The following is an 18,184-nucleotide window of genomic DNA, read 5'->3' on the forward strand; positions in this document are numbered from 1 at the left end:
CCTGTTCACTGTCACCTTGATGTGGTGTAGCATGAGTATTCCCACAACAAATCTAACCAAGTGCTGACCAGCGTAGTCCCACATGAAGGGGAGTACTTACCCCTCATAAATAAAGGTTTGTCCTACTGGCTGCTATTCTCATCAGCCTGCTCTTTCAGGGCTTGGCACCATAAGGCTGCAGGTACTCTTCATTTTATAGTGCAGTCTTCTTCCCTGTTACAAGGAAGTTGTCCTTCACAGTCAATAGGCTGGTGTCCGTTATCTGAGGGAAAACCTGCTTCAGACTATGAAGAATGAGAAAGTATGGGGAATTAAAATGTTTCCAGTCATGCTCCTTATTCTCCCTTACAGCATTTCTAGCTCCTCCTGAACAGTAGCAGTAGTTGAGGGAATGACGAATGAAAGTAATTTTGTTAGCATTTGATTCCTACATACAGTGGGGTTTTTTTATGTGTTTAAGAAAAAATGCAGCTATTATTCTTCCTTTTTTTTCCCTCTATACCTATCCATTCTAACACTTCCAAGAAAATTCAGTGTACTTCTCCTAATAAGACTGGCAAGATAGAGAGCAAAAAAACAAGGAGGGAGAAATATTAAAAGAGATAGGAAATTTTAAAAAACAGATTAAAGATTACTCTGGAATGGAAAAACTGAAAAAGAGAAGAGCAATATCATATAAGAAAACAGTCAAGGGTGAAATGAAAATAAAACCAAAGCAGAATAATCAAAAAAAGAAACAAATACTCGTTCCCCATAGTTAGAAGACTAAAATCTAGTCAGACAGATGCAAGTTAGGATTGCTGGAAAGTTAATTTTAATTTGTGTTTATACTTTTTACTGTATTTTTCTGATCTTTTCCAGATACAAGTAGCATCTGAAAAATCTCAGCCAGAGATCTTGTCAGATCCTAAGATCTGATTTTCTCTATTATTATAAAAGACTTGTGGTTACCCTGAGAAAAGGACAGATATGATACCTTATGACACTGAAAATGTGCCCCTTAAAGTGTGCTAGATTTATAGTATTAGTGTGAGTAAGTAGCAGACAGGCTTCAGCTATAAAAATGCCAGGGAGAATCCCAAGACTAAATTGTAGTTCAGTTTTGTCCCCTTCAAGGGGACAAGCAACCCCTCCTTATTCAGAGAGACAGGAACAGGGAGGCTAATGGATGAGTGTAAGATATTTATGTGGTTACAAGCAGTACATTGCATCCCTGCACATGACTTTCTGCACTATCCTCTCCCCTCCGCCCCTGCATGCTCAAGCAAGTTGATGGCAAAAGGGAGTGAGCACAGAGATTTTACTGAGAAGTTGTAAATTGCTGCTGAGACAGATCATACCACAAATCACACTGTTCCCTTCACCTGAACAAGAAGGATGTGAGGGAGAAATTGTACTTTAGAAAGGATGTCCCTGAGTCATTCTGTTTCCCACATTGCTCCTGTGGTGCAAATTTCAGGGTGCTCCTATTTTTGCTGTTATATCTAAAGGAGGTTTATAGGCACCAGTAAAACGAAGACCCAGACCAGAAACTGCACACTTTGCTACAAAACCATGCTCTTGTTTACAACTGTTTAATTTCTTTTCCAGCTGAACTGTATAGGTGCATTGCTGACAGAAATTTTCAGCAGAGGTTAACTAAATTCAAACATTATGTTTTCTTGGTCCTGTAGAGTACATTCTGATAGTACCAAGGTTCTCAATTGATATAGAAAGGCACACCAAACAGACTGAACAGAATTTGGTTCCATTATTTAACAAAAGTGCCTTTATAGTATGCATCTGTAAATAAAATAGTACTGCAAGCACATATCACATATAAATAACAGTTCATTCTGTTTCCTTCTTTGTAATGTTGGACAACAATAATTTACTTGGTGCTTGAACATTAATGGTGTTCCTCTGTGATACAAAGTTTATTTCTCTCAGATAGTAGTTAAACTCCAAAAGAGTGGTGGCTTGTTTCCATTTTACATCCTCTTTCTACTTTCATTTTAATTTTCTCTTTACTAGACCTGAATATATCCTTAAAAATATTACCCTCTATATTTCGTTTCACTCACAGGGCTATGTACCCTCTCTACCCATGAGTTCCCTACCCTTAAAAAGTATAATGTTCATAAATTCTTCCCAGAACTGAATTGTAGAGTCTTTAATCACCACCTGCTATTCTCCTGTCATTATGATTTTGGGGCCATTCCACTGTGCTATATATTTGGAAGTATGGCCTAAGTAAAAAGAGTGGTACTGATTATTACTGCTAAACTGGGAGTGATAACAGTGATCAGATGACATAAAACAGTTTGGATTTGTCTGAGCCCCTTGAGATACCACAAGGGGAAGCCTGACGAAGTCAGCAGTTTTCTACTGAGTATGACAAGAATTCATCTGTGTCCTTCCATCCAGATCACATCTTTACCTCAACATCAAGAACCTGTTCAATAAGATGCAGAATTAAAGCACTGAATGCTCATGATTAAACTCTTTGCTACAAAGAAATTTTCTGTGTGGTCTCACACTCACTATGGCTAAAAATTTGGAAAATAATGATCCGTATCAAAAATAAAATATTGGATGATGCTGCAGGAAGGTTGATCTTTGAAACCTGCTACAGTATTCATTGATGACCAATTGTATTGCTTTTGCATGAGAACTCACTAATTTATAAATCTGCTGTACAATTCCACTTAAATAAATGCAGCTATGCTGATATAGGCCAGGTGAGAGTTTGGAGTTGCCTTTGGTCAGCTGGTACTTTTGAAATCAATGAGGTTGAGAGTAAAATTTCAGAGTCACCATGCATGGCAGTTAAGTATTACTAAGAGTTAATTAGTCTCATTGTCTGTGGGGAAAAACTGGTAGCCAAAATATGGAAAATATAATGGTTGTGAAAGATTGAATGACTTAAATGCTTTTCTGCAGAGCATTTTTAATGTCTTAAAATGGTTTATTATTTATATTTTTCTCTGAAGAGAGGAAAGATAAATATAGCTTTACTTCATCTTTTCTATGTATTCTGCTGGATTTGCTGCTATCCTAGAGTACTTTCACACCTGATTTCTAGTTTGTTTCCAGCCAAAATGAAGCAATCTCTCTTTTTTGCTATTTATTTATTAGAAAAGAAGAAATTATCCACGAAATAGACACTCTTAGTAAATCCTGAATAGCAGTTTTCTTTTTTTTTTCCATACCAAAGGATCTTTTTAAGTGTAGAAGAATAATTCTGGGTGTTGAAGTCATGGACACAGACATAATTTGTTTCTAGTTCTTTCTGTTCCTGAGAATCAACAAACCTGACACAACTGACTCCATGTGTGATTTTGGGCCAGCAGGAAAGTTGTGACTGCATTAGCACTTTTCTTACTGTTCCTCTATGGGTTTTTATTCTGTACTGGATTTACATTGATGCATGATAAGGTATTGAGCTGAGGTAGTTTGTGACTGTGAATCAAAGGGCTTTACAAGAATGTTAAAAAACTTACGCTAGTACAGTTTTCTGTATTTATTTTGGCATTCAGTCTGTTGAAATGTATTCCAGGTTTGGAAATATAGCTTTTTAAAATATGCTATTAATCTTGTAAAAAAAAAAAAAAAAATCTTTTAGAGAAGCACAAATACCTGATGGCCTTTGACAGTAAACATACCACGGATTATTCAATGATACTGCAAAGGTCTTCTAAATTTCGCTGCTAAATCATTAGTTGCTCAGGGATTTTTTTCCCCCATGACTAGTATCCTGTCTTGCCCATGAGGAAATGTTTTTGATTCACATTGAGATACAATACTGAACAAAGAATTTTTTTATTGTGTAACCATTTTAGATTCTGTTATGATTTTATAATACTCTCACATGCACATATTAATTCTTTCCTATAACCATGACTTGAGGCAGTGAATTCAAAAGGTTAATTAGAGATTGCATAGAATTTTATTTTGGTTTTTTACTGCTTTAATATACTACCCTCTTTGTGTAAGAATGATGTGCTGAGAAGTGATGCTTAATATTTATATACATAAAAGTAACTATTTATTTTCGTATGGAAAGCATATTACTTTTCTAATCTCCTTGTTCAGAAAAACCTCTGTCCCCTTATTGAGATGACTCATAAGAACTGAATTCAAAATTTCAAGTTATATTTAGGATTGGGAATAGGACCCAAGGCGCCAGACTTTGCTTCTGTTATTTAGACTGTAGCAAGATTCATGAGTGAGTCAAATTATTGTTTTCTTTTGTTAACACTGAATTTAAAATGCCAGTGTCTTACCTAATTGTCCAAGACTACAGTAAGTCCCAGTTGTTTTTGCACAAACTGAAATCATGTTGTCACTTCAGGTTTTTTTCCTTCATGCTTCAGTCCCTTTTCTGGATCTGCCGGGGTTTTTTTTTTTTGTTTTTTTTCCCCCAGACCTTTACTTGTGGTGAGAAACAATTAAAATAATTCAGTTTTGCACAATGAACGTCTGATGAATGTTGACCTTTAAACCTTAAAAAAACAATCATAACACTGAGTGTGAAAGATTATAATTTAAATTATTAGAGCATAATTTTTCTTGTATAAAACTACTGAAAGATATTTGAAAAGAGGGTAATAAATGGAAAATAATTCCTGTTATGTAGATCTCATAGATTGGAACAGCAATTTAGGGAAGTGCTGAAATTTCTAGGGCTGGTGAGAGCTAAGATTCAACTAAACAAAACAGCATGAAACTGCATGAAATTGGAAGCTTACTGGAGTGGCAAATAAATTGTCTTAATAAGGTCTTTTCCATATTTAATTTCTTTAATTGTATTTGAAATCATAAATAATACAACATATGTCTGTGGATTACATGTTTCATGAGGGAAGCCATATCAAAACAGATAAAACTGTAAGCATTGGGATGACTTCAACCCTTTCACTGGTAGAAATATATAGGTAAGGAGAGCAGCCACTTTTGCAGTGGGGGTTGTAAAAGGAAATCACCTTAGACTTGACACATAAAGCCTTTTACTCAAGAGTGTGTTTATGTTTCATATTAATGTGTGTTAAAGCCTTCTTATTTGATTAATTAGTAGATTAATTATTACTTTGTTACCATTAGTCCCAGGGCAAGCATGAATCCCTGGGTGATAGGCATTCAATAACTTGCCAAAAAAAAGAGTAGCCTACATTCCAAAAACTTTGCTGTCTGAATATAAAATATTGCCAATCTTATTATCCAGATTTTGCACATTGAGGCACTTTCCAATGGAGAGAGAGTGGCACTTTCAGACGAGAAGCCTGAAAATTATATGGCTAACACTGATGGAGTAGAAAGTTGATGTCTTCCTACTGATGATGTAATGGAAATACGGGGCACTTACATTTGTTTCCTGTTTCTCAGGCATTAAAGCCAGGGTGAAAAATAATTTTTTTCTGTCTTGCTAAATAAATTTGAGATTCAAACTTCCATGGTTACTTCTGAGTGATCTAAGTCACAATACACTTTTCTGTGCAAAAATGAGTTTCCTGATGTGAAGAAAGTACGTAAACATATAATCTGTTTTTTCTGCCACTTAACAACTTAAAAATGGCTTTCTTTACAACTTTTCCTACTAAAACACAATTACACAAATTTACCTGAAAAATGTATGAATAGACCCAAAGTAAATAAATTTGATTAAAATTTTAATTATATGTTTATGATTAACTTTGTTTCAGCATTCATGGAGCAATTTACGATAACTAGCATTTCTACTATAGGTTCCAAATCTTTTTCATTGTTGCTATCAAAATATCAATTTTCCATTTTATATTGATGCTTCAGACCACCAATACTAAATATGTAATTCTGTGAACAAAATTATTCTTAGTCACAAGCTGGTATTTTCATAGATAAATCTGAATGGAAAATGGAGTCAACTGCCTAGTGCCATAATTATCATCCAAGAACAGGAAAATAGCAGGTGAGAACAATCATAAAATTTGGCACACTTTGGCTTGACTCATTTGACCATGCAAGCCTGAATACTTGGTGCACTGAAGTCTAGTTTCCATAATACCCTTGAACCAAAAACAAGTAACGAATACACCTGACTTTTCTTTCACTCTGTTTCTTTTAATCCTGATCTAAATTTAAATAATCATCTTTAATAGATTTATTTGTATCACTGTAAGTGAAAGGCAAATTAGATCCTTTAAATTCATTCCTCGATGGTTTTTCCCCTCTGCTGTAAGAGAGGGAAGAACTTGAATTGTTGTATTGTTGTACTTTTCTACTGATTTATCTCCATGTTGAAGAGTCCTTTCTGTACTAATTTGAAAATCTTTCTCCACATTTTATTTAAATTGTCAGATATACTTGTTAAATAATTCCAGTCTGTTTGGGTTTTGTTGTTCTTCTCTTTTTCTTTCCATGGTGACTGATTGCCATCTGGGGGCAAACATGAGCCCACCATACTAATTTCACTTATTCTACCCATTAACTGCCATTGTCTCCAGGGTCAGAGACAAATGCATGGATCCACTTTATCTCTCAGCTTACAGAACATCTCATACAGTGAGCCTTGTATTACGAAATGGCTAAATCAGCCTCCAATTACTCATCTCTACCCTGCGTTGAATGCTGGTGTACCTTGAGAAACAGCATGCAGAAGCACATTTGTTTAAGTCCTCAGATGGTTAACATTGTGCATAACCTCCTCACAAATTACAGTCTCAGCTGCAGCACATCCATTAGTCTGGAAGAATGAAGATTCCCAAGCGGCCCTGGTGCCTTTCCCAATTCCCTGGCGACCCACCAATCCTCTCAGCGCTTTCTCTGCATGTAGGGAGTGTTCGGAGCTAATCAGGTCAATGATCATCTCTCGGCTCAGGGGACATGACAGGAGCCTATCACAGCACTTACAGCATCTTCCAGACCTGAGCACGCTTGCTGAGAATCTCGTGTTAAGAAACATAGCTTTGGTGCCTCTTCTCTCACTCCCTACGAGCCTCTGAGGATTTCAGCCTGATCTCTCTCTCTCTCTCCTCTAGACAGTGAGGAGTTCACTGAAAAAAAGGCAGAGCAGCATGCGGCTACCCGGAGGGTGTTGATTGAAACTTAGATTCTCCTCCGTCGCTGTTGATTGGACTGATGCTCCAGCATTACCAGAGAGAAGATTTAAATTAAGGTAAGTGCTGCATTATCTGGCTGCCTGCATGGTGCCGAATTTCGGCACGGAAAGTTGGGACGGAGCGAAGCGGCAGCCTGCACTGCAGCAAGGGAGCCCGCGCAGCGCGGCGGGAGCGGGCTGGGGGCAGGACCGAGCGTCCCAGCCGGAGCACCTCTGGGGAGTGATCCTATGAATGAACGGCTGCAGTTTTCGCCCCTCCTGTGATTCTCTAAACCTTGCAAAAAAAACCCCAAACAAATTCCCCAAAACCCCAGGCCAAAAAACAAAGAAGAAGAAGAAAAAATATTAGAAGCACGCAGGAGTGTGAGAGGAGAGGAGGAGGAAAGGCAAGTGCACTTTCTCCCCTGGTGTATGTATTTGAGGAAGCACAGCAGCTGGAAAGCAAAAGTACATTATGGTAAAACATAATACTGAATAAGGAGCATCATTCCTTCACCAGCAGGAACTCGTAGATGCAGGGCTTCAAAGTCCCATGGTATTTAAATGAGACAGTAAGGGATTCTTGAAATGTGAGTCAAGAATATGCATGCAGCTTTCCAGGCTACCGTCAGATTGAAGACTGTGACTGGCATGTGAAAGGAATGTTGTGCTCCGAGGCTGGTAGGATTTGGATAGTTTCTTTTGTAGGATTAGCATTTTTGTGTGTGTGTGGGGAGAGGGGGAAAGGGTGAGTAGGGGTGCTGTTTCAATACAAGTGTCCAGAAAATTAAATTGGTTGCTATGGGGTGAGAGTAGTGTTTGACTGAAGAGAGAGAGGATGCACTTTTTCATGGGCTGAGAGAAAGTGAGACATATCAAAAGAAATAGACTGATGCTTGAAGATCTTTATCTGTAAGGAAAAAAGACAGCAGATGAGGGAGGCTGTCTTGGAAGATTAAATGACTAATAGGAAAATGTCAGAAATTTTTACACAACCTGGGGTTAGCTAGCCTTGTACCTATGGTCGCTTCACCCTGAAATGTCTAAAGTGAACTGACTTGGATAGTCTCACTCATGTCCATGCTTGATAGTTGTGCTATCAGGGGATATAATTAAGGAGCTTGCAAAGAGGCCAAACTTTTTAATACTGTAAGGGATTAAATTAAGGTCTGTTATTTCTGTTGCTCTTAAAATGCTCTTAAAAGTTAATCCTTTTTTAAAAAAACTCCATCATAATAGAAAGAAAACATTTCAAATCTTCATAACTTTGACAGATGTATAATTTCTAGGCAGTTTACAAAGTGTGAATTAATTGCACTGCCTGTTTTTAGCCAATGCTGTTTTATTGTCGCCAAATATCTGTACTGTTGATTATCATTTATTGTTGGAAATACTGTTCATAACACTATACCCTGCTTTAAAAACTCAGCTAATCAATATGGACATATACCTCTCAAGCCTCTACCCTGCTCCATTCCTCCTCTCCACTTCACCATCTCACCATCTGCCCCCCTTGCTCCCAAAAGAAAAGAAAAAGAAAGAGAACTATTCAGGCAAATATTGGTTACCTGACTCCATTATCCTTTTCAGTGAAAAATACGAAGTTGTCTTTCTTGTAAAAACACTAATATAGAGGGAAATGACCTGAGGTTTTGTGGGGATTTTGAGGGAATATTTGAAGGATACTGACAGTTTCATCTGTCTATCCCTTTTTCCTTCTTGAAAATTATGTTGGAAAGTAATATTTTTATAATGGTGTCTCAATACATCCACTGTTTTCTAGGAAAGGAAGCTGGTTGTGGAAGTAGTTACATGCACTCGTTTTAGAGTAGCATATGGTTCACTTCATTTTTCATGTTATATTTATATGACATTTACGAAATGCCTGGGTGCTTCTTCCACCCAGAGATGCAAGTCTTGACCAGGGTAGAAGTGTTTCAATGTACATAAAAGAATGCATTGGATAAGTCTTCACTTTTTTTCTTTTGCAACTAATCAATGTTTTTTCAGTAGAGCTTTCATTCATATGCATCATAGTATTAATAATTTTAAAAAAATCAAAATAAAATAACTTAATGCACTGCAAGGAAAAAATCAAGCATAACATAGTTGCGGTTGGAGACATCCAGTTTACATACAAATAGCAGGAAGTTCTGTTCCAGTCTTTCACAAGGTCTTGCTACAAACATTGTTTGACATGGAGCTTTGTTCTCCTTTTGTTTCACAAAGCTGTTGCTGTAAGTAAAAAATAAATAAATCACCCTTGCTCGGTAATGTGTCTGTGCGCTTTTAAACATGTCTTACAAATACATCTCTATTATTATTTTACAAGATCACATGCTCTATCTGCTTGTAAGTGAAGAGCGCTTACTTTCTGGTGTGCCAGCCTCATAGGTTTCATGACATGACAACTTACCTAACACAGGGAAATGCTTACTTTTGTCATGGTTTTGATAAAAACAGACAATAATTCTATAATTATTTCCTGATCTTTTCCACTGGTGGGTTGTGAGCCTCTTCATGCATAGTTATGATCCTAAAAGTGACCTCAGCAGTATGGGAAATAACATTCCTCTCATTAAACAAATAAATTGGGGCATCTGACTTACTGAAGCTTTTCAGACTTGTTAAACACAGGCAGACAGATTACACAGGAAGGCAGTATAGCCTAGTACCCTCTCTTGAAGTTTTTTTTTTACTCTAATGCTGTATCAAATACTATTAAATATACAACTATATGCAGAGTTCAACTTTATTTCAGATATTTCAAGTTCTTTGAATGAGGTTGGTGCTAATTTTTTTTGCCTCAAGCTATGTCTCCTTATTACTGACAGCAGAATACAAGTACTATCTGGACCAACTCTAGTGAAAATTAGTGTTTGATACTAATGCTTTAATGTTTTACACACTTTTTAGGGAGATTCATTAAAATGAGGTTTGGAAATGGGTAAAGGAAAGAGAGGTCTATGAAAACTGACATGAAACCAACCATAGACCAGCAAGGAACAGTCCTGCTAAAACAGAAATAATGACATGTGATAGAGGAAATAACAGTTAATACTATACTTTGGAATCCAGATAATGTAAAATGTTATCCTAAATGATATATAATTTCAGGAGTATGAGGTGATTGTGAGATAGAACAAGCTTCAAGGGTTAATGAGTTTCCACAGTTTCCCTTCTTGAAGTTAAATGGGGAAATTGCTTTACCTGAAAAGGAGACTTTTTAACCCTGTGTTAACATGGGTTGAGGAACTAACATCAGCTTTCCTAGCAAGACTGTTGTGTCCCACCAGACTCTTGTTATCTCTCTTTCATTTGTTTTTTTCCATAATCTATTTCCTGGACACATATTCTTGCACCTCAGTGTAGTATCCTCCTTTTTGTATAGTCTCATTTTCTTCCTAATGATATATGTTTATCTTCATTCTTTTCCTCTTAGCATTTCCTTGTTCTTTCCTTTTCTTCACCTACCATGATTCTCTTCCTTCCTTTGGTGCTTCAGGGACATCACTTTTCACACTTGGCCTATCTGTGTAAATTTTTCATTTTTAATTGAAACAAAACCCCCACTGGAGACAGTCCAGTGCTTACAAGAATGGGAAGTGTGTGCTCCAATAGCTCTACCATCTCTTGATACCCTTTTTCTCTAGTTTTTAATTGTTTTCAATTGTACAATATTTGTGTCAGGGGCTGTATCTCACTGTACAGCAAGTAACTACTGCTTCCAGCTTTGGAGTCTGTATGTGCGTCTAGACTGCAGAAATTGCCTGCTCTTCACTGGTTCATGGAACCAGACTGCAAGGTTTAAGTCCTCTGCCTCAGGATGACATTATTTTTGCAAAAGCATACATTACAGTTAAAAAGAAGCAGAGAGTGCAATGTATATATTATGTTTTAAAATGAGTAAGCTTTGAGCATATTTTCAGAAGTTACTATTTACAAACCACTGTGAAAGTTGCACCTCCTAAATGACTTCTCTCAGACTTTAATAAGTTGATATAGAGGTTAATCTAGTCTTTGCTACTAATTTTTCCTGGCTTGTCTTTTTATTGTGGCTTGTCATAGATAACATAGCATGCTAAAGAATGACTTTCAAGCACTATCTTCTTTTGTATCAACAGAACCTTTCACAAAGACACAGTTGTTTTGTAGAGGTGTAACACATTGAAGGTACTAGGTTTGGCATGTGTAACTGAATATTTGTTCAGGCAATTATTTTGTAGCAAAGCTTTGAGAATACAATGCTCTTTTGGGAGAGACAAAGCATCAGTCTATTTTCTTGTTGAACCTTCAAGCCTGGTGATTTGAGAGTGGAAAAAAATTGCAGGTAGAAAAATTCTACACAAAATTGAAATACAAACTTACCTTACCATATTGATTACTGGAATTTGTATTTAGCAGAGGTCAAAATCACAGTTTTTACAATTCTAATATTGCAATGGATTGTTTAAAGATTCTCTTACCACCAGATGGGAACTAAGAGAGTTCACATCATGAGACTTGGTCAGATTACTTTAGGAACAGCTGTGATTCAGTTTCTGTCAACTGTATCACTTCAGGTTTGAGGATGAAGAGTCTTCCTGTAAAGATCGGACTCACTGATGTACACCTGGCAGTTCTGGGCTGGAGGACTGTCTTTCTGCTGCAGATGTCTCAGCTGTTAATACTTTTTAAGGCAATGACTGCACTGGTTGGGATATGTATAATGTAAGCTTTGTTTACTCTCCTGTGTTGCAGCAGAGTGGGATTTGGGTGCTGGAGAGTGGGATCTGTGAGTGCTGAAGTCCATCTCTGTACTGTTGTTCCAAATGGCCCAGACCTGGAATCATAGCCCAGATGCAAACATTTATGGAGATAGTTCTAAAAAAGTAGAGGTGTGAGATTAAAAATAAGAAAGTGTCTAAGCACTTAACTCAGAGTAAAAATTGGTCTACCACATAAGTTTAAATGTTGTATAGAATTATGTGGTCTGTCAACTTTCAGAGAACAATATATTTGGAACAGTTGCTAAAACTGATGATAAATACTCAGTTAAATGACTTGGATGAATAAGTTTTGTTTCCACGTTTAGGCCAGATTTATTATTCTTTTCTTGTATGCATTTACTCACTGATTGCATTAATACTTTTTTCAGCAAACCAAATACACTTACAAAGTACCATAATGACTGACTTGGTTAGTAAAATGCTTTTCCACTAAAGGTAAATAGGTTTGAAAACCTATTCCTTTTTCAGAACACAGACAAGGCTTTTGACCTTTCTTGATCAACAATGTACTTTTGCACTGATTCCATAATCCAGCTTTTTGAACTGGGTCATTTGACCCAGAGTCTATAAGCATTAGGTAGTTCCTGGCTGCTGTTCTCTGAGGGCTGCCACAAGGTGCTAAGTGTAATTGTAAATGCAGACACACATTTTCTAACCACTTGTCTGTGGCCATTTATTAATTTCACAAAAATTTTGGTTTGTTTATGCAGTTCAAACACTACCCACAGGACTTGGTTTGAAATGGAGACCTAGATTCTCACTTCCTTTCCCTTTATCCCTTCCATCCCTTTATGTTTGTTCTGCAGTCCCCTTGGACCACTTATATAGTTAGTTATATTGCAGTATTCCTGTATATGAAGTTGAAGTGATAGTTTAAGCAGCTCTCTTAAAAGCCAGCATGAAAGTCACAAAATACATTTATTAAGAGCTTCCTTGTCATCCTATCCTCAGGCATACTGGCTGAGTGTGTGTGTTACACACTTTCGTATATCTGTTTTATACTAAGTTTAATGCATAATCTAAACAAGGGGGGAAGGGGCAGAAAAGACTCCATTCCATGGTTCATTTTTCCTGTTTAAGAAAATGCTGCAAATAAAAACAATATTGTTAAATGGAAAATTTAATTACAGATTTCCTAGAATGCTTGTATCAGGAAGAAAATCTAGAAACTAGTATTTCTTTACTAGATTTTCATTGTCTTGAACACACTGAGCAGAATTTTACTCAGTACTTCTGCTAGGAATTTGATGATAAAGCCAATCTGCCAAATTTGAGTTCATTCAAATTTATTGTAACAAGCTTTCTATAAAAACTCTTCTAGTTCAAGTAATATTTCATTCATTAAATTGGAGCAATAATTATATAACAAAATGAAAAGCCATTGCCTTTCCATTTAGGAGATTTGTATGTTTGCTTGTTAAGTGTCTTTTCAATTCTCTCTAAAATATTAATAGTATTCATGATATTTGGTTGCCATCATTTTAAATATATAACTATATCTCTTAAAAGAGGGTTCATTTACTGTCACAAGGAGCACTTTTTTTCCTTTACTGCATAAATAGTAATAATTTTGGACGTAAGTTAACATACCCAGTGTAGATCTACATCATTGTAACTCCAAACATGTTACAGAAATCCAGATTTACACTATTATATGAAAATAAGGAAAAAAGAAGCTCTGTGCCTTTCAACAAAGGTCCTGACTGACAAGCAGTCCTCTCAGTAGAGCTGTGTTTCATATTTTCATGACAAAATAGCTTAATGATTTTTAGTTTGTTGGTTTTTTTTTTTTTCTTTTAAAATCTGACCTCCTAGATTGTGTCATTCAGGTTTTCTATAAAACAGAGATTTTTGTAATTCAGCCCTTTCTCCTCTGAACTGCTACTTGAAGGAGAGTATGTAAAAAAAGCAAAGTGAGAAAATATATACCTGGGTTCTATTTGAATGAGTGTGTATGTCAGAATAAATAGAGAGTGTGAGAAGTGTTGAAAAGGTAAGTGCTGATAAGGAAAACACTCAAAATAATTTGTTAATTAAAGTGCTTTTTAAAGAGCTTCACTTGCCTCTGATGTTTTTGTGATTCAGTGTAAAAATTGCAATCCCATTTTTTGGTTCTCACTGCATATAAATCTAATATAATTTTCAGACACCATCACTTTCGTCTGCATTTGTCCTCATGTCTCATCTCATTCCTCTCCTCCTCTTTTTATTATTATTTGTAAAAGTCCTTTGATAATCCGCAGAATGTGTAAGCAACTATTTCAGGTGCATCAATGGACTTCAATCCCACTCTGCATTACCCATCAGATGTATCACATAGCAATTACCTGTCAGTCCTTTTCACCCTGAGAGCCAAAATTTATCTGTCAAGGACATATTTGAGTTCCAGTAGCCAAGAGTGTGAGTAATCGTTGGCTAGATGCAGAGGAGATACTATGTATGGCAAGATGGAGCATCAGGGCATCAGGGCAAGCAATTGGATCATTTTAATAGTTAAAGAGAAAACAAAAAACAAAATTTAAAAAAAAGATAAAAAACCCCACAAAACAACAAAAAAACCACAAAAAGAAACTAACCCAAAACACCACAAAAAACCCCACAGGAAATATTAGAAAGCAGCCAATTTTTTTGTTTGTTTGTCTTGGTTTCAGGTATTGTTAGTCTGGTAGAACTATTTTTCTCCAAGCCCAGAATTTAAACTGCTTTGTTTGTTTATTTAGTTTGTTTTTTTTTTTTTTTTTGCAAATATTTTCTAAAGGTCACTCTTTTTTAATCAGCTCACTTTTTCTGTAATAATTGTATGACATTTTTTTGCCCTATTTGTGATCAAAGAGCATGAATTCTTTAAATAGAAAACTCACACACAACTGTCTTTCTAAATGTTGCTGTTAGAGTTCTGTGCAGACCTGGAAAGGGGGTGCTGAACAAGCAGAATTACCATTCACTTCTCATTACCTAGTGGCTGTACAATCCTTTTTGTAGTACACACCTCGGGATGCTAATTCATGTAAAAAATAGCAAGGTGCTATGTTTAAATTTTCTCTTCACTGGAAGGTCTCACAACTATTTCTAAATATATCTTTTGTCCAGTCAGGGTATGAACACACGTCATGTTCACATACCTAGTGACAGATGATGATTTTAACCAACAAACAGCTGAGATTTCATGAATCTAACTTGATATAATCTCACTTATTTGATAAAGAGCAGCTGGAGCCGCTTACCATGCACCCTCCCTCAGTTGTTTCTATTAGTGCAGGGTTCTACCAGCCAAAATACAAGTGGATCTACCTAAAACGTTTTGAATGCAGTCTTTAGGTGAATCAGACATTTCTTTTTCTACCAGCTGTTCTTTAGGTACTCTTTGGACAAATATCATGGTAGAGACATTTATTATCATTTCAAAGTACACTTTGGGATGTTTGGGGTTATTCCTTGACTCTCTGTCTCTTTGTGCCATTTTATCTTGTGCAAAACTTATTAAGGAAATAGAGGTCTTGTGCCATCCAAAATTTTAAAACATACAAGTGCTGGAGGTTATATCTATGTGTGTTGTGCAGCTTATCTGCTCGTCCTGTTCTCAAATTTTAATTTGGAGTAAAAAATGGTCTGATATTATTGATTTCCATAGTTAAACTAGCCATTTTAGGAGTCATTCCTCTAAAGTTTCTGGTAGGATATCTTCCCCCTCCCCAGTAAAAGTAAGCAACAGTATTTGTTTTGGAAAATGTCTCCTTCATACCTCTTTAGTGCTAATCTCCTCAGATAGAAACTGTCTTTCTTGCAAAGAGACAAAACTTGGTCAAATGGGTTTAGTTTTCATGGGATATGTACATTTATTTTTTTAAAGTGCACTTCATAAGGCATAAATGTGATATTTTAAATAGCTTGTCAGAAAAAATAAGGGATTTTTAATGCAGATCTATGAAATAGATGCTCTTTAGTAGCATCAATACCCCTGAAGGCAAACATTTGAAAAGGCAGAGAGCAGCATAACACCAAGATAAATGTTGGTAGTAGGATAGAAAGCAAAATGTAATGCAAGTAAATAGAGAAACATTTCCTGTCAAAAGAAGAAAGTATTAAAAATCAAAATTATTGTTCTATTTTTTGATTTATCTGTAAATCTCTAATGGTGTTATTTTAATATGAAGGTTTTTTGTCTTTAATTACTTTCAAAAAAAAAATCAAATCTTTATTTTTTTTATTCTGAAAATAATTGGGAATATAAATGAAATACGTAATACATATTTTCTTTATTATGCAAAATTCTATTACTCTGTTACTGAAGCAAAACACAGCCACAGAAATGAAAAATAATTCTAAGTAATCATTTGAAGTACCACTTTACAATTCTTTATGAGAGTATAAGTGCATGCATGTTGGAATTTGATATTCTAAAATTCTTGAGATCTCTGTGAAACCAACTGTTATTTGATTATCATTAGGAAGAGTCTTGTAATTGGATAATCTTATTCATCCCTCTTTGAGGCATTAAACTGTGATTTATGGAAGGTATTGTGAAAGGAGCACTGCTCTTGTACTATAAACTAGCTTTAATTTCATTACAAAGCTTATCATATTTACCAACCCCATAACTAAAAGAAGTTTTAAAGTCTACTCAGAACATTGTCTCATAGCTAAAATCCTACAGAAGTATCTGGCCAACTGTGGTTTACAGAGCAGGCAAAAAATTGTTCAGAAGAGACAACCTGGATGGAAAATGAATTTAATCTTCTATTATTTCATCAGGAGCTAGATTAGGCTGTGGCTAATATTCACCGGATATGATTGATAGACTTAGAAAATCTAACTGAGTGGATAGGTTTGATAAGCACTCATGAGAGCTTTGATGTTTCATGGAATGTCTAAGCAAGAGTCTTAGAACTAATAAGTCCTGATTTCTACTGTACCCTTATGTCTGGGATTGAAGTGTCACTCAGTGGCTGGGATGTTGAGTAGTAACCAAGTTCCTGCTTCAGTCATTAAACCAAAGAAATACCAAGTGTGGGACAGTGCAGCACCTCTGAGATTAGGTGAGAATATGATTACTTATGTGATGCCATCAAGAGTTGCTGAGCTGTTTGTCTTGGACAAATTGAAGTTTATAAGTACTTGTGGCGGCTTGACCTTGGCTGGATGCCAAGTGCCCACCAAATCACACTGTTACTCCCAGCTGGACAGTGAAGAGAAAATAAGATAAAAATAACCTCATGGCTTGAGATAAGGCAGTTTGCTAAAGCAAAAGTGAAAGTTTGCATGAGCAAAACCAAGAAAAGCAAATGTTTATTCTCTACTTCCTGTCAGCCATTGATGTTCAGGATACTTTCAATGTAGCAGTTGCTCTGGAAAGCAAATATTGTAAATAACAAATGCCTCCCCTTCGTCCTCCTTCCCTTAGCGTTTGTATCTGAGCAGTTATTTTGGGTCAGCTGGCCTGGTCCCAGGATCTTGTCCATTCCCAGTCCCTTGATGTGGGCAATGCTGAGAGACAACACTGGTGCTGTGCCAACGTTGCTCAGCAGTACCCAAAACTCTGGTGTGTTATCAACACCTTTCCACCTACCAATGCAGAGCACAGCACTGTGAGGGCTGATCTGGGAAAATGAACTCAAAATAGTACTGAAATTATTATTCTCTGCCAAAATTCCTTTGCCTTAAAAAAAAAAAAAAAAAAAAAAAAAAAAGAGAGAAAAGAAAAGAAAAAGGCAAACTTGCCTTGTCTGATATTCCCACCCATGTTGTCCACAAAGAGGTTTCCGTTTCCAGCTTTTGGAAAGTTCTCCATCTGCCCAACATAAAATTCAAGGGACTGTTTCTTTTCTCATTTATCCCAACACAGAAACCAAGGGTAGTGGGTTAATATACTAACCACTGTTTTCTGGGAGTCATGTTTCCCTCCATAGGTCCTTAGCATCATTTTCCCATTCCTGTTCCTAAGGAAGTAATGAGTCATTGTCTCAAGACCTAACTCAAATTTTTGCAGGAGATTGGCTTTTGATTACAAATCGATATAAGGTGAAATAATAATCCCAGGGATTATCATAAACATAAATAGAAGTATTCTTAGTTTGGATTAAGGAATTCGAGGGGGAAGAGAGATTGAGGCTAAATATCTTCTTGAATATGGAAGCAGTATATTTATTTTCAATAACAGTGGTAGACAATAATTACAGCCTTTGGTCATTCTCCTGCCTCAAAGGAACTGAACTGCTGCTGGCTTAGGGGAAGCTGAGCTGTTACTGGCTGATACCATTTAACACTTTGAAATGGTTTATGAACTACTTCTTTCTTTTTTGTGTTTCTTTGATTTTCCTGATGAATATGTTCCTGAAATGCCCCTTAAAGTGAGTTCAGATAT

The 18,184-nt window shown here is 36.2% G+C and overlaps 1 protein-coding gene across 4 annotated transcripts in view; it reads left to right on the forward strand.

Annotated features, from left to right (window-relative positions):
- The window catches only part of CDH12 (cadherin 12), an 829,389-nt gene that overhangs the window by 595,164 nt on the left and 216,041 nt on the right, over positions 1 to 18,184 (forward strand). The window contains exon 2 of one of the 4 annotated variants that reach the window (XM_033063813.1): positions 6,996 to 7,132. The exons of 1 other annotated variant lie outside the window; for it this stretch is intronic. The gene's annotated coding sequence lies outside the window, so the exon portion shown is untranslated. Of the gene's footprint in view, positions 1 to 6,648; positions 7,133 to 18,184 lie in introns of those variants that run through there. 2 more of the 4 variants (XM_033063839.2, XM_033063823.2) reach the window with 2 other exon arrangements.

This window comes from Catharus ustulatus, chromosome 1 (assembly GCF_009819885.2).
Source record: "Catharus ustulatus isolate bCatUst1 chromosome 1, bCatUst1.pri.v2, whole genome shotgun sequence".
In the NCBI taxonomy this organism is placed as follows: Eukaryota; Metazoa; Chordata; class Aves; order Passeriformes; family Turdidae; genus Catharus; species Catharus ustulatus.